At 39.0% G+C, this 14,754-nt stretch overlaps 1 protein-coding gene across 1 annotated transcript in view; it reads right to left on the bottom strand.

Annotated features, from left to right (window-relative positions):
• nlgn3a (neuroligin 3a) overlaps positions 1-14,296 on the bottom strand; it is a 201,643-nt gene extending 187,347 nt beyond the window's left edge. The window contains exon 1 of the mRNA XM_084353362.1: positions 13,732-14,296. The gene's annotated coding sequence lies outside the window, so the exon portion shown is untranslated. The remainder of the gene's footprint in view (positions 1-13,731) is intronic.
• Between the last annotated feature and the right edge of the window lie 458 nt (positions 14,297-14,754).

Below are 14,754 nucleotides of genomic sequence, written 5' to 3'. Positions count from 1 at the left end.
TCATTGCATGCTAGTGTCTGGTAACAATTCCACCTCTCTTCAAAATCCCCCATTATAATCTACAGCATGTGGTTATGATGTGATGTGATACATTTTACTGCAGCAATAAACCCCTAATTTGAGCTGAAACAAATAGTTGATTTCTTGATTTGCTGATCAACAGAAAATTCTTCAGCAATTTTGATAATTGGCTAATTGTTTCAGTCATTTCCAGGCACAAGTCTTAAATAGTTTGTGCTTCCAGCTGTACGATCATAAGTCTATCATACGAATAGCATATATTTTCAGTGGTGGGATGTAGTACCTTACATTAAGTACTACAATTGCAAACAAATTCAAAAGAAATTTTCAAGTTATTTAACATTTGTCTTTTATGCTGCATTATACTTCTACTCCACTACATCACAGAGGCAAATCCTTGTCCTTTTCACTCCACTAAATTTGTCTGACACATTTAGTTACTGTATACTTTTAGATTACAGTTCTTCTTCCCCTTCCTATCCAGTGAAAACCATGTATCTCCAGATGTGTTGATTTTGAATGTCTGTGATAAACTGAAGGATGAAGTGTTCCTTAATGGCTTGAGAAAATGTTCCTATTTTAAAACCCCTTTGGATTAGCTTTGAAATGCATTGTCACAACGGACAAACAGTATATAAGGTATTTACAATTATCTCCATTTAACCGCTACAACAGTAAAATGAAACATATACAATAATGCAGCAGTTATAACCCCAGAGCATCAGATATCAAACACTGACTGGGACCATTTTACTGCACAATGAGTGGGACTTTTGATACTTTAAGTCCATTTCGCTGGTAACATTTGCTTTTACTTTAAGGGACAATTTGTAAGATATGGCCACAATTTTAGACACATTCAAAATATGAACTTACATTATCAACAGTATGTGAATGTGAAGAGACAACAGTGTTGACATTATGTTAGAGATGTCTATACAGTATACTGTGTCGCAGAGATGAAGTTAGCTTGCTCACAAGCAAGCGCGAACCCGCCCTGTCTCATATTACGAGCCAGCCAAGAGCAGCAGTTACCCTGGTGATATGCTGCCCCCTGTGTTTTAGGGGCTTTATTTGAATTTTGGCCATATTTTACAAATGACATCTTTAAGTGAGGTTTTGAATGCAGGACTTTTACATGTAGTGGAGTATGTGTACAGTGTGAAAGTAGTATTTTTACTCAAATGAAGGGTACTGTATACCTTGGGGGGTTTGAACTATTGTCAGACAGAACAAAGAATGTTAATTCATTTTTGCACTATTTTCTGATATGTTATGGATACTGATTAATTTATCAATCAATTAGTCATGAAAATAATCATCAGTTTAATCAACAGCAGCCCTAGCATCCAATTTCACAAATTCAGCACAGTGAAGATTATTTCCATCATGCTGTCTCAACCTTATAAATAATGTAAAAATGCAGTCGACTCTGACAGCGATACACTTGAATTGAAATAAACACACTAAGAATTCAGCATGAAAATATGGCAATAACTTGATTTCCTGTGAAATACATGAATATAACAATTCTTTACTCTCTAAGACAGGGGTCACCAACCTTGTGGAGACTGTGAGCTACCTCAGTGAACTGGAGTAATATGGTGGGCTACATGTTTGCTCAGTTTACCTTTAATGATGAATATTATGTCTTTAATGAGCGACATGTTTTAGGAGACGGTCTAGGTTTAAGGTGGCCTGCGGGCAATTCATATGCTCATTGTGGGATACCAGGAGCTCGCGGGCACCATGTTGGCTACCCCTGCTCTAAGAGCTTATCTACTGTCCACTTTCTGCTTCTCATCAGGATATATATTACATGCTGGTGCCTAAGAACTAGTGTTATTCTCTCTCATATGTGAGGTAAACATGCAGATGTCCCCCCTTTAATATGTGCCATTGTGCCACACTGCACAGTAGGAAATATCTTGCCCCTCTTCCCTGAAACGAGCCAGATGCTCCTGACGCTGCTGCACCGTAGGGAGCACCTGACATTAACACAGTGTTCTTCAGGGCTGTGTTTAATATGTAGAGGAGCCCTTTTCTCTTTAAGCAGGCAGACCCCTCATTCGTGTGCCTCACCGTCTCACTAGCTTGAAGAGATGAATTCAAACACTGACCCCCAATCCGGCAGCTAGCATGGGCACGCCTGAGGTGACGAAGTGAATTGCAGACAGAGATGTTTTGAAATGCTGTCAGTCGGGTTTAAAATTGTTTAAACACGCTCATCCCTCACATGTCAATTGTTGGTGAAGAGTTCAAACCGTGTACTCAGCCTTGTTCCTCCCAGGCTGAGCTCAGCTCATGACTTAATTGCTGCCTAGGGCTCATTTTTCCTTGCTAAGAGATATCAAAAGGGATCTCAATGGACAGGTCCCAGATTTTCCCCCCAATTAGTTTCCATAGAAACCGTAGAAAATGCAGGTGCTGCTGTACCCCATCTTTTCTGGGAACTTTCTACCTTAATAGTCTCGAGGGGAATCAAACCATTTCATTCTAATCTCTAACCTGTCAAACTTTTATCAAAGAACACAGACGCTCATAACACAAACACAACCAAACACACACACCAGGCTGAATGTTATTTTACTGAATTTGTTTTTGCTGGCTTTATTTGGTCTTAACCATTGAATTCCAGCAAACACAATGAGCTATGATTTGCCCCTTTGTTATCTTAAACATCCACATTAGATGCAACGTGTGAGAGATGGTAGTCTATTACTCCTATTACAGCTACAGCTAAAAATTATTAATTATCCATTCATCCATCAATCATTTTCTAGAATAATAGATTAGTTGTTTGGTCTATAAAATGTCAAATAATCGGTAAAGTAAAAATATCATGATTGCATATTTTGTTTTAAGTAAAATAAAGTCCTCAAATGTCTTCTTTTGCCCACAACCCAAAGACATTTAGTTTACTGTAATAGAGGATTAAAGAAACCACACAAAAGTACCCAACTAATTCTCAGCCTCCATGATACCTTGCACAAATTATATATGCGGCTTGCAGCGCATCCAGTCACTTGCACTGCCATGTGCAAGTGACAGGTAACAAGACGCTAATTCTCTTAGAGTTATTGGTACGGCATGAATGAAATGACAATCATGAAAATCTAGGATAGCATTATTATTATTATTACTTATCCCACTTAAGATAACGATACAGTGCAGTGTTTCCCAAAAGAATCAGACTTTAATTGTGGCGGTGGCTGTCCAGCTGGGGTGCCATAGAGCATGCGCACTCTAGACTTCCACCGACCGAGTCGGCTTACTTTCGGTTTAGCGCTGAGCTAATTTGAATGAGGATAAAATTTTGACAGTAAACAAGTCATTTCAGGGGTTGTGAGGCATTTATTACCATTTTACAGATGCGTCTTTCACAAAGTTAGCTTTTAGGAAAAAGTCCCCAGTGCATCACATGACGATGTAATTACACGGCTTGGCCACAACAAAAACTGGCTGAGGCCAGCCATCTTCTTTGCAGAGGAAGTTATGGTCAAGCCAACTGCGTTAAATAGTCCTCCTCCTCTTCTTCGTTGGTTTTACCGTCGGACTAAAAACCACACCGCCATCCACTGTATCGGAGTATATAACATCATGCTATTCACTAACGGGTGCGCTGTCTTGAGTGAGTGAGAATGGGAGGTGTGGCTCCAAAAATAGAAAATCAATATGTGGCGGCCAATGTTGATATTGTGGCGGACTGCCATAAATAAATTGTTTGGGAAAAACTGCAGTTCTTTCCTATAAAAAGCTGCTCAGAGGCACATGAAGCCAAAAAAAAATGCAAAACTTCCCAGGTAAAAATGACTGGATGTTCCTTGTCGTGGAGCCCATAGAGCGTGCGCACTAGAGACTACCACTGTTTGAGCCGGCTAACTTCCCGCTTTGAGCGCGGCTAACTTGAAGAGGGATTGATTTAATCATGCAGCGCTTTGAGACTTCCCAAATGCTTGCGGAGGGTTTGCGAGGGTTGTGACGCTCAAAAAAATGTATCCACAGTTTTACAGCCATTTCTTTCATGATGTAAGCTTATGGGAAAAAGTCTTTTTGGGCCCTGGTGCATCACTTGAAGTTGTAATTACACGGTTCAGCCACAATGAAAATTGGCTTCAAAGCCTGGCACTCTTCCTGGGAGCGTGTTGTAAAGCCTTGAAAGTTTTGCCCGGGCATCAGTTTTTGTTATAGTTACTTATTGTAGTTATGCCGAGAACCAAAACCACCCAAACCACCCCAGTGACCTCTCCAGGAAACTCAGGATTACACTTTTGAGAAGCTGGAAACAGAGAATTTTGACTTTTTTTCCCTTTTTTCCAACTAACTGATAATGATTAATCAATTATCAAAATAGTTGGCAATTAATGTACAGCTGTATACTGGATATGTCTTCAGAGTAGCAAAATATGTAGCAGTGAAATGTTAGACTAGAATTCAATTAAGCCACGATACTTACAGTTTTCCCAAAAGGCACTTTGCTAATTTGCAGTTAGTCTGACTGTCATAAATGACTTTAAGGCTGTGCTAGATGTGAGCTCAGTGTGTGGTTAGGATTCCTCGTCACTGCCTGAATAAGTTCCTTTCAATTATAGTGACATAAACCTGTCTTAGAGATGAGAAAGAAGAACCTGAGAATATGCCAGTGAATAAAAGTGCAGAAGGTTCATCCAGTAATGCATACGCCATTCTTTGTCACACACTGAACAGGCAGCACAGTGACAATCGGAGCTTTTTGTCATGTTTGATATTAAACTTGTGGGCACAGATTTCATAGTAAGGGCATTTGTTAGACTACAGACCACTTTCAGCAGTATATAAATAGCAACACATCAAAGGGCAGAGCTTCACAATTGAGAGTGGGCACTTTTATACCATGTATGATATGAATGTTTGCACCTGCCTCAAACAAACCACCTGTCACCTCATGGCAGTCTGGTCTACTTAGCAGCCCAGAATCTATTATTCACTGTAACCTTCCAACCTGCTCAAACAGCAGCAATTAAAACCACACAGCATGTGGGTTCAGAGTAGCAGAAGAAGTATAGTGAGCAAGTGAAACGGGGCTGAATTTTAGACTGAGTGCAGCTGCTGTGAATTGAAAAGCATTGTATTGATGCGTTACATAATAAAACATAAAAGGCTGGCATGAAAGAGACATTGTATGATGGCATGAGATGAAGAAACACTGAGATGTGTCTTGCCCAGTCTTCAAGCTGATGGAGGCCTGAACACTGGGGCTCAGTGGCTATTTCAGTGCTTGTTCCCATCAGGGATGGGTCTTAGCAACATGCCACAGGACATTATTTCATGCATCACTGAGCTGCCTTCAAACTAATGCAGTCAGTTCTTGATTTTGGGGCTTCTGCAGGGCTGAGTTTTTATAGAATATTTTGATACTTTGTCGCTCAATCCGCGTAACCTCAATGTACCTTGTTCATGTGTGAACCTGCTGGCGGATTAAAAACACAAACTTTACAAACTTGCAATGGAGATTCTTGTTATTCGTTTAGTATCAAAAAAAGGAATATGTGGTAAAGGCTCAGCAATGGAACCTTAATTCATCACTTGCTGCCTGTGGAAACAAAGATAATGGGAATTAGCATTTTACAGGTCCTTTCTTTAAACAGTGAAGGCCATTATAACTGTGGAAAACAACCTCAGGGAACAATGGCTCCAGCACAGTAGCTACGTATAAAACTAAGCTGAGACCTGTAATTTGTGCTTGTAATTGTATGCTGTCTTGTCCAGTCCCGATTACTCCTTATGAGCCTGCCTGAAACGTGATGCTGATCTGTCTTTGCCACAACACCAGGATATTTTTACTGCGCAGAATAATTACTATGTTGCAAATTGTAGATATACAGTGATTTATTCTGTGAACTGTGGTCATTATGTTATTGTCACAATGTTCTTTATCTTGACAACACTCATTAGCTCCATCCTGATCCACAAAGAGAGATTCAGTGTGTTCTGCTCGTGTGCATCCATCATTACAGCCTTTTAAAATGAGTAAACAATAAACTGGAAATCCCAGTATGAGGGTTTCCTACACTTCAGAGTGTATTATTATTAGAGCCCTACTACCCCTGACTTAAGGGGCTGATGGCGATACCGATATTAGGAAGTAAAAAATCCCGATATTGATATATGAGCCAATATACACCTATTTTTTTACAATATATACAATATATCTGGGATAGGCCAATACTGGCTAATGTTAATACCAGCCAAGGGATATATCAGTCGGGCTACAATTATTAAAAAGCGAAAATTGTGCACACACAGTACAGTGCTGCAACTAATGATAATTTCCATTGGCAATCAATCTGCCAATTTAGCCTATTAAGATTTCAAAAGTGATCATCATAATATTCCTGTGACTTCTTTAAATTGCTTCTTTTGACCAACCACCAGTTTAAAACCAAAAGACTATTAAGAAGAAAAGTAAGTAGCATTTCATTACATTTAAGAAGCTGGATCCAGCAAATGTTTGACATTTTGGCTGGAAAAATGATGAGTAATTGATTATTAAAATAGTTGGTAACTATTTTTTTTTTTCAATCAATTGTTGTATCTTCCATTAATACATTCTGATTATAATTTATACATATATTGGGGGGAATTGATTCTTAAATGCATCGCAACTGTCTCTTGAAAAAAAAGCTAATTCTCTACATTGGGATTGCCTTTAACAATTTTCTAAGGCACGGTTGTACGCTTCTTACAGCTGATCCAATTGGATGGTGAAACATAAAAATGTACGTCATGTTTACATTCTAAGCAAGGCTACTTCTTGACTTCCTTTGAGAATGGCTGAGCATGAGAAAATATAATAACAGTAATGTATGTTTATCTGAATCACGGATCATAACAAAGAAGCTATGTTTTGAAAGAAGTCACACAGTGAGAAAAAAGTAGATCATGTATAGAAAATAAATATTTTGATGCATCAAAATTAGAGATGTACTGTCAATCAAAATATAATGGAAACTGCCAGTATGGCCTAGTATTATCCAAATCACAAGAAGCTTACTTTTTTTCAATAAAAGTAAAATGTGTGACATTTTAGGTCCTGGCCTACAAATCTTGCTCTCCAGATGTACGATAAGTGGATTGTTTGGTACAGACCCCAACACATGACACGTCATCAGGATTTTTACTACTTTTCTCTTTGAAAACAAAATAAACTGTGATTCAAAATTTCAACTAATGCAATTGCAATATCTATCAACATATTCGCAAATTGTAATTCTTTTACCTAATATAGATGCATTGATGGCAGTTTTATAATCACATGGTAGCCCTGTGAATCAGAATCTACTCAAATCATGAGGTGCTTAGAGAGTCCCACCCCTTATTGATAACCTGTCTAATTTAACTGGATGGCAAACAAGCTCCATTTTAATTCTGCAATAAAGGTTTACAAAGGAACCACGAGTCCAACCTTTCCTGATAAACCTCTCACCTTTGCAAAGCACAATAACCTTTTCTTCTTGAGTCACATGGCTGCTCTCTGAGAAATTATACATCACTTATGTATTTATGTATCTGTTTTCCAAAGCTAAAATATGAGAAATAAAAATGCTATGCCCGTAAAGATAAGGTTTTTTTTAGATAAAGTATAAACCCTTTTTCTTGGAGATTGACCAAGGCTAGCTTTGCTTCAGGTAACTTAACATTACTTGCATGTAAGTGGGTTTGAATAAAGAGATATACATGCAAACACACACACAGGGTTGCAAATCCCAAACAGAGAAACCACATCTCTGCAAGCCCTTATGCTCTATCGTGATGCAACTATTGCCCTGACTGTAGGAGATAGTGCTTCCTTTAAATGTTAATCATTGGGCCAACATAATTAGCCGCTGGTCCAGTGTAACACCCCGTGTCAAATGAAGAGCAGGGCTTTCCAGTGGAGAGTGATTGCACTTGAAAGTCTGGAAGATTACCACACATCAGCATAGCCTCAGACGAAATTTCCCGCTTGGCAAACTTGATATTTGCTATGCAATTGCCTCCAAGGTTTTGAAGATTTAGCAGAGAAAGTTGTGATTGTTGGACAGAACATCTACAGAGACGTCTGTGTGAAACTCCACTCGCATACTGTAGACTTATTTGAATTCAGAGTGGACATTCACAGCGATGCTGCATCCCTTACAGAGAGAGACTCAGGGATAGAGAGGCCTGATGAAGTTTTAAATCTTAATGCCCTTACTTGTTTTGTCATTTCGGAGTGGACACATCAGCAGATAATGATATTAAAACGAAATAAGACTGTCCCCATTTATGTACTCGTCATTTTTTCTTCACGACAGACATTTGTTTAGACCGCGGAGATGTCAGGTCTCCCGAGGCCCTGTTCGCTGAATTAATTGTTAAGACTCGGGCCCGCTCTTTCTCATGATAAAGGGAATTAGACTGTCAAACAGCAATATCCATTTGGAGAGGCTCCCCATATTGATTTTTGAATTTTGTTTTGAGACACTGCGACAGATTGTGTCTCTGACTGTCTGTGAGTCATCTGAGAAACATTTACCAACTTCTGACACAGTTATCTCTGCACAACACTTAGAATTACCTCAGGGGAAATCAAAGAGAGGTAGACAAGAATGATAAGAAACTGCTCAGTAACTCAATATTGGTTAACCAAAGAAAAAGACCTTAAACTAACTGAGGATTAAAGAATACATCTGTGATCTGATCCATGAGTTGCATTCACAGCCAGTTGACTGTAAGTAGTGCAGAAGAACCTCGTGACCTGGCTCCAAATTGCAGTCTGGCATAAATATTGATCAAAGAGGCAGGCGCTTCTACAGGCTGACAGAGTTTAAAGGCAGGACAGGCCAGACAAAGAGAAGTGGACAGCTATGCGGTGGATGAATATACAAGTGCCCCACACATACACACACTACACTTTGAGTCCAACAAGATAAAAAGCACTTCAATTAGTGCAGGAAATATTGATTGCTATGCTTTTCTTCATGTGTCCATTATAAAACAGGAGAGCAGCTACAGAGCAGATGGGTTGTTTATCTTCTGCAGCATCTACATTTTTTTTTACTTGAACTTGTCATTGACACACATGCATCCTGTTGTTTTTCACAATATTCATCATGTGCAATTAAAATAATTCACCATAGTCATCGGTTTCATGTTTATTAATCTGAAAGTGTTCTGGAGGCTGCTACTCATGTGTCTCAGCCTCACATCGATCATCACAAGATTTACACGTATGAAAAGCGGCCCACGTCTTCTGCCGCCTACATTTAGCTCCGTATGCTCTTTGCGTGACTATTTTAGCAACACAATTATTAATGTGACAGCAGTGTTTACACGTGTCAGCATAAATTATTGATATTTGCAGCGCCCAGCTATAAATAGTGTTGAGGGAGAGGGCTTGTGCCTTTATCCTTTGACAGCCTTTCCATCGCTGTCAATGGCCACTCTCAGTTTATACACTATAATAGTAAATGGGCTTACAGACAAGGAAGTGCTTCTCTCACACTATTCATCTGTGAGGCAGGTCGATCTGTGTTCTGTCTGTGTCACTCACATATTAACAAATTACTGCACTTCCCACTGATGGGATAAACTAAATGAAAATGTGTCTTCTTGAACTTATTTTGTATATACTTCTCCCACAAATGCAGTGTGGTAAAATTAGAGCTGGAATGATTAAATTAATTATCAATCAAAACAAAAATTAATCAGCAACTACAGTATTTTGATAATCGAGTCATAGTTTCAGTTACAATTTTGGAAGATGTGAGATTTTACTGATTTCTTTGTCTAATATGACAGTACAATTACTATCTTTGAGTTTTCTACTGTTAGAAGGTCAAACAAGCTATATGAAAGCATCGCCTTTGCCTCTGTAAACATTTTGAAAATCAATGTCAGATTAATCAATAATGACATTAACTGTATGTAAAATTATGTAAAAAATATCTTAAGCCGAGCTCTTAAGAATTTGCATAACCCCAACCCCACATACAGTATATTAGCTAATTTTAGGCTATCACAGATATATATATCACCACATATGCCGGCCAATAAGCATTAAAGCATCGCAGTGCCAAAGATATTATTCAGCGACAGTGTCACCAGTTCATACAGCAGAAAACATGTACGACATATTTATTTTTCACCTGTTAAAAGTGACAGTAATAACACAAACAATGTCAACGTGAGCTTATGACCTATGCCTACATTTTTCGCCACAGACACCCGATTTAAAAATGTTGGTATACTGCAAGTGCAGAGAGATCTATTTGCTGTGGATAGGCTTAATAAGCATTGTATGAACTCATTTGGCAAGGCTTTGAATGAAATAGACCATCATTTATACGTAAAAGTCCTGCAGAAATCTTGTAAGAAATGCCTGTTTATATTATTTCTTGTTTTATGTTAAAATAAATATTTAACATAATGTTATGATATTATTCATGCATTGTCAAAATATTCAGGATGGACTTTAAGTCTCATATGGTTTTTCAACCAAAAAAAACTCAATACACTACTTTGACTACGAAAATTGATATTTTTGACAACACTAACTCTTATATACACGACCTCAACTCAGATTTAAGGTGAGTATGGAGCTACCCACTCCCTTTAGCAAATACATTTTAAAACATCCATCCAGCTTCAAACTGCACTTACTTCACACTGCACAGTGAAGGTCAATATCAAATTAAGAATAAGCAAAACACATCGCTGAGTGATGGAGAACTTTTGAACTGTCAACAACAAAGTGATGAGTACATCTACATATCTGTGGACCATGAAATTTAACTTTGCTCTTAACTTTTGATTCCAGACAAGGGAAGCAGAAAACTGATAAATACAGCTGCATCCAAATCAAGAAAAAGACATTTAAATCACTGCTTCTCTCTTTCCTTATCTTTTCTCTTTCCTTCTAACCCTCTGGCCTTATCATTTATCATATCACTAATTTGTCTCCTATTTCCTTGTACTCTCTGTACCTCTTTCACTCCCCTGCTTTTGCTTCCTTCTCACTTCTGCAGCCTTGTTGAGTGAAGTCAGTCAAAGCCAGGGGATCTCCGGAAATCCAAACAGATTAGGGGGTAAGAAGGACCTTGGAGAACCAAACTTTCTATCCTCTCTGAGGTGATAAATGTCAGCCTTGGTTTTAGCCGCTGCAATGATATACATTACGAAGGGGCATTCCATCAGACCTGTTCTTCCACTGAGACTCATTTGTAACAGTGACCGTATTTGAGATATTTATCACGATTGGTTTTCAAAACGGATTACACCTGACATGGGCATTCCTCCAAAAAATGTTAACAAGCCCGATCATTTTCCCTGGACTACAATTACGGGTCTACTGGTGAGGATGGATGCCGAATCTGTGGCTGCAGTGACAGGCTATGCTGAGGAGCTGCATGCTGTAATGGTTTACCATTGCTCAGTGTCCGTATGAATGAGAGAGCATGCCATTAGCACCACAGGCTGCTCCATGTTGGTGTCTCCAATAATGGGCCAATCAATGGGAACACAGGACTCAGGACTTGAGAGCACAAAAACAAGGAATTGAAAGCATTAATGATGTCCATCCACGGCTCTCGGACAATTTGTCTGTAAATATGTAACAGACCCTTGAGTACGCAGAATAGTGCACATGACTATGATGTTATTGAAGATGTACATCCACAGCCATAAAAATAAGAGCTTTTTGTGTTATTACAAGGAGAAATTCTGCATTGCGGCATTAATATTGTTGAACAGCACTGTTTTCTATTGAGGGTGCTGAGCACAAGCCGAAATCTAAGATGATGTGTCCACACGCTTTTTTCCCATTAGGAAGAGAAAGGGGTTTTGGAGGGATAGGCGTTCGAAACGCTCCACATCCAAGAACAGATCCCAATTATAGATCTGGGCTGTGGCCGTCTCAGTCTACTTTCCTTCAGATCATACTCTGGAGTGCATGCATTTTCTCCCTCAGCAAAACAAACACACAGACACATTCACATTCTTAACTGCTCGCGGTGAGGACAGCAGCAGCCCGAGAGAGAGCAAGAGAGAAGGACTATTTGAAATCATGTCAGTGTGTTCTAGTTGGAAGATAGTTTTACCCAGAGCTCCCCAGCATAGGAGACAGGGGCGCGCTGCGAAGATGCAGCTTCAAAGTGAATAACTGTGTGAAACTACCATCTGTTTGCTCAGACGTATGAGTTTGGTGATTTAAAAACGGCTTACTTTAAGAGCAGAATGTTGTAAGCTTTGATGTCGATAACAGGTTTATAATGCATTAAATATCTGAGTAAATATAGATATTTTGTCTGAATGATGTTTTCTCGGACAGTGCTTCACTGCAAAATAAAATAAAAATACAGAAAACATTTTTATTTCAATTATCATCTGGCTTATTTCTCTGCATTTCCTGTACAAAGTCCACTGGTCATCTTTTTTTACACAGCATTGTTATACTGGTGCAGTGGGAGCTTATTTAAATTGAAATATAGTGCGTGCTGTTAAGATCTCTCTGGTGCAATGACTGAGTTGGTTTCGTCTCAATGGAACAACCCTCTCCCCTCCTTTCTAATTGAACAATCAGTTTGTAAACAGAGCAGATATGTGTCACCTCCCACTGGTACAACTGGGCACCAAACATCATTGTAATAGTGGGTCTTACTTACCCTACAGACCAAAACACAGACTGTAAATCAGGCTTGCCCAAAGAGGGGCCATGCTTGGCCTATCATAAAGTTAAATTTGGCCCAACAGATGTTTTTGCAATTATTTTTAAAATCGAATAATATTTATGTCATTTTAATTTTGTGAGGTAAAAACACTCCTCCTAAATGGAGGATCACTAATTATTTTTCATAATCCAGGCATGGGGCGCAGAGTGGAGCATCTTATTGATTGATACCATAAAATACAATTTTGCAAGTGTTTGCTTTTCGCTCATTGCCCACCATTCATTTTCAGTTTTTGCCCTCCAATTAAAAAAAAAAGTTTGGGTTCCTCTGCTCTAAATTCATCCATGTGTCAAGTAGAGCAACTAAAGGTTTTTTCCGATAAAAAATTTAACATGTATTAATGTGTTGCCAATTATTCATATATATATAACATTTATGTAACTAGGAAGTCACATTGGGATTAAAATGTCCTACATGTGAGACCTAGTCAAGACAGGGTCAAAAAAGCACCATCAAGGCGACGACACAACAACGAAACATCAGATTAAATCATATCAAATCAGACAAGCAAGGCAACAATAATCAAGTGATGATCTCAGAAATGCAAGCAGCAAATGTTTAGAAGGTTTTCTTAATAAATGAGACAGCATATCACAAATGTTGTCAACACATTTTCTAGTAGTCTACTAATCAGTTAATGGCCTAAGCTTGTATCAGTGCACCATGCAACACATGAGCAGAGTGTCAATCTGATGAAGGGCCTTCCACATACAACAACTGTGCAGACACTGAAGGAAGAGCAGCAACCACACCAACAGACAGCCAAAGGGAACTGAGACCAAACAAGGACGTCATATAACATCAGACCTACTGATGACACATAGAAATCAAGCACCTACAAACAACATTAAGGAAGCCTCACGTCGCCAAAGCACCACTGACTGTGGCGTTACATCAACACCATGGACAGCGACACAGAAAGCTCAACAGTGCAACAGCAACACAATACAGCCAGAGGTGTAACAAATAAAGATTTACTCACCATTGTTGAGATAGTTGGTTAGTATCATCATCCTTCAACTTGCAAGCGTTTCCCCTCAAGCTTCAGCTGCACTTAGTTTGCCCTTTTCCTCTGAGAAGTTAGCTAACTCAAGTTAAGGCTCCTTGGTGTCAAGTTTAAACAGTAAATGTTTGGATGTCCAGCCATTAATATGCAGCATCTTCCTCGGCGCTGCAATGTCACTACACTCTTTTTAATCCCAATGTATGCACTCACCACTAAGTACCTTGTGCCTTTATGTAAACGGACTGGTTGTTGATAGACTTGGCTTGGTGTCAGTCAGCAGTCCCAGGAGAGAAACAGCCTGGAGAGGTGAGGAGGAGGAGGAGGAGGGCGGCAGCTGCACCTGGCCAATGCTAACCGCTAACGTGTTAGCATCTCTGTCTCTGAACTAAACATGTAACACTCGCTTCACCAACAAATACCTGTTTCCTCGGGAGCTGTAGCATACAGAGTCCCCACCTATGTAGACTTCTGGTCACAAGAACACTTAAACTATTTTTTAATATCGAACTAATGTTGATTTTGTCTGTTTTTTTACGTTGGCTAGCTTCCTGAATCAACTTCCTGTCAATAATTCACACCTGAGAAGAACAACACCACAATCAGAGGTTCCGCTTCGGCACCCCACCCCCCAATATTTGATTATTTATTTATTTATTGTTAGATTAGATGTATCAGATACATGTATCTGAAATTCAATAATGAACGTGTTTTATTTTTAATTTACTTGGTAGCCTAATTTCTTGAGTGATTTACTGGAGTGATTTTTTGGGTCACTGGTTTCAGTGCAGAAATGAGACTGTAGCACAGACAGAAAAATGTTTTCAAAGGAAATTCTTAATGAGATGTTGCTTTGAGGGCCAGTTCTGTGTACTGATACAAAAATAACAATGTTAGCTCGGGGCAGGACTTGTTAGTAAAGTATGTGTGGTTGACAATCCTAGATTGCACTGTGCAAATCCCCAAAAGCTACTGTACGCTGGCTAGATATTACATAAGATG

This window comes from Pagrus pagrus (genome assembly GCF_965226575.1).
Source record: "Pagrus pagrus genome assembly, chromosome: 5".
Classification (NCBI taxonomy): Eukaryota; Metazoa; Chordata; class Actinopteri; order Spariformes; family Sparidae; genus Pagrus; species Pagrus pagrus.
This window is presented reverse-complemented; position numbering and strand designations above follow the sequence as displayed.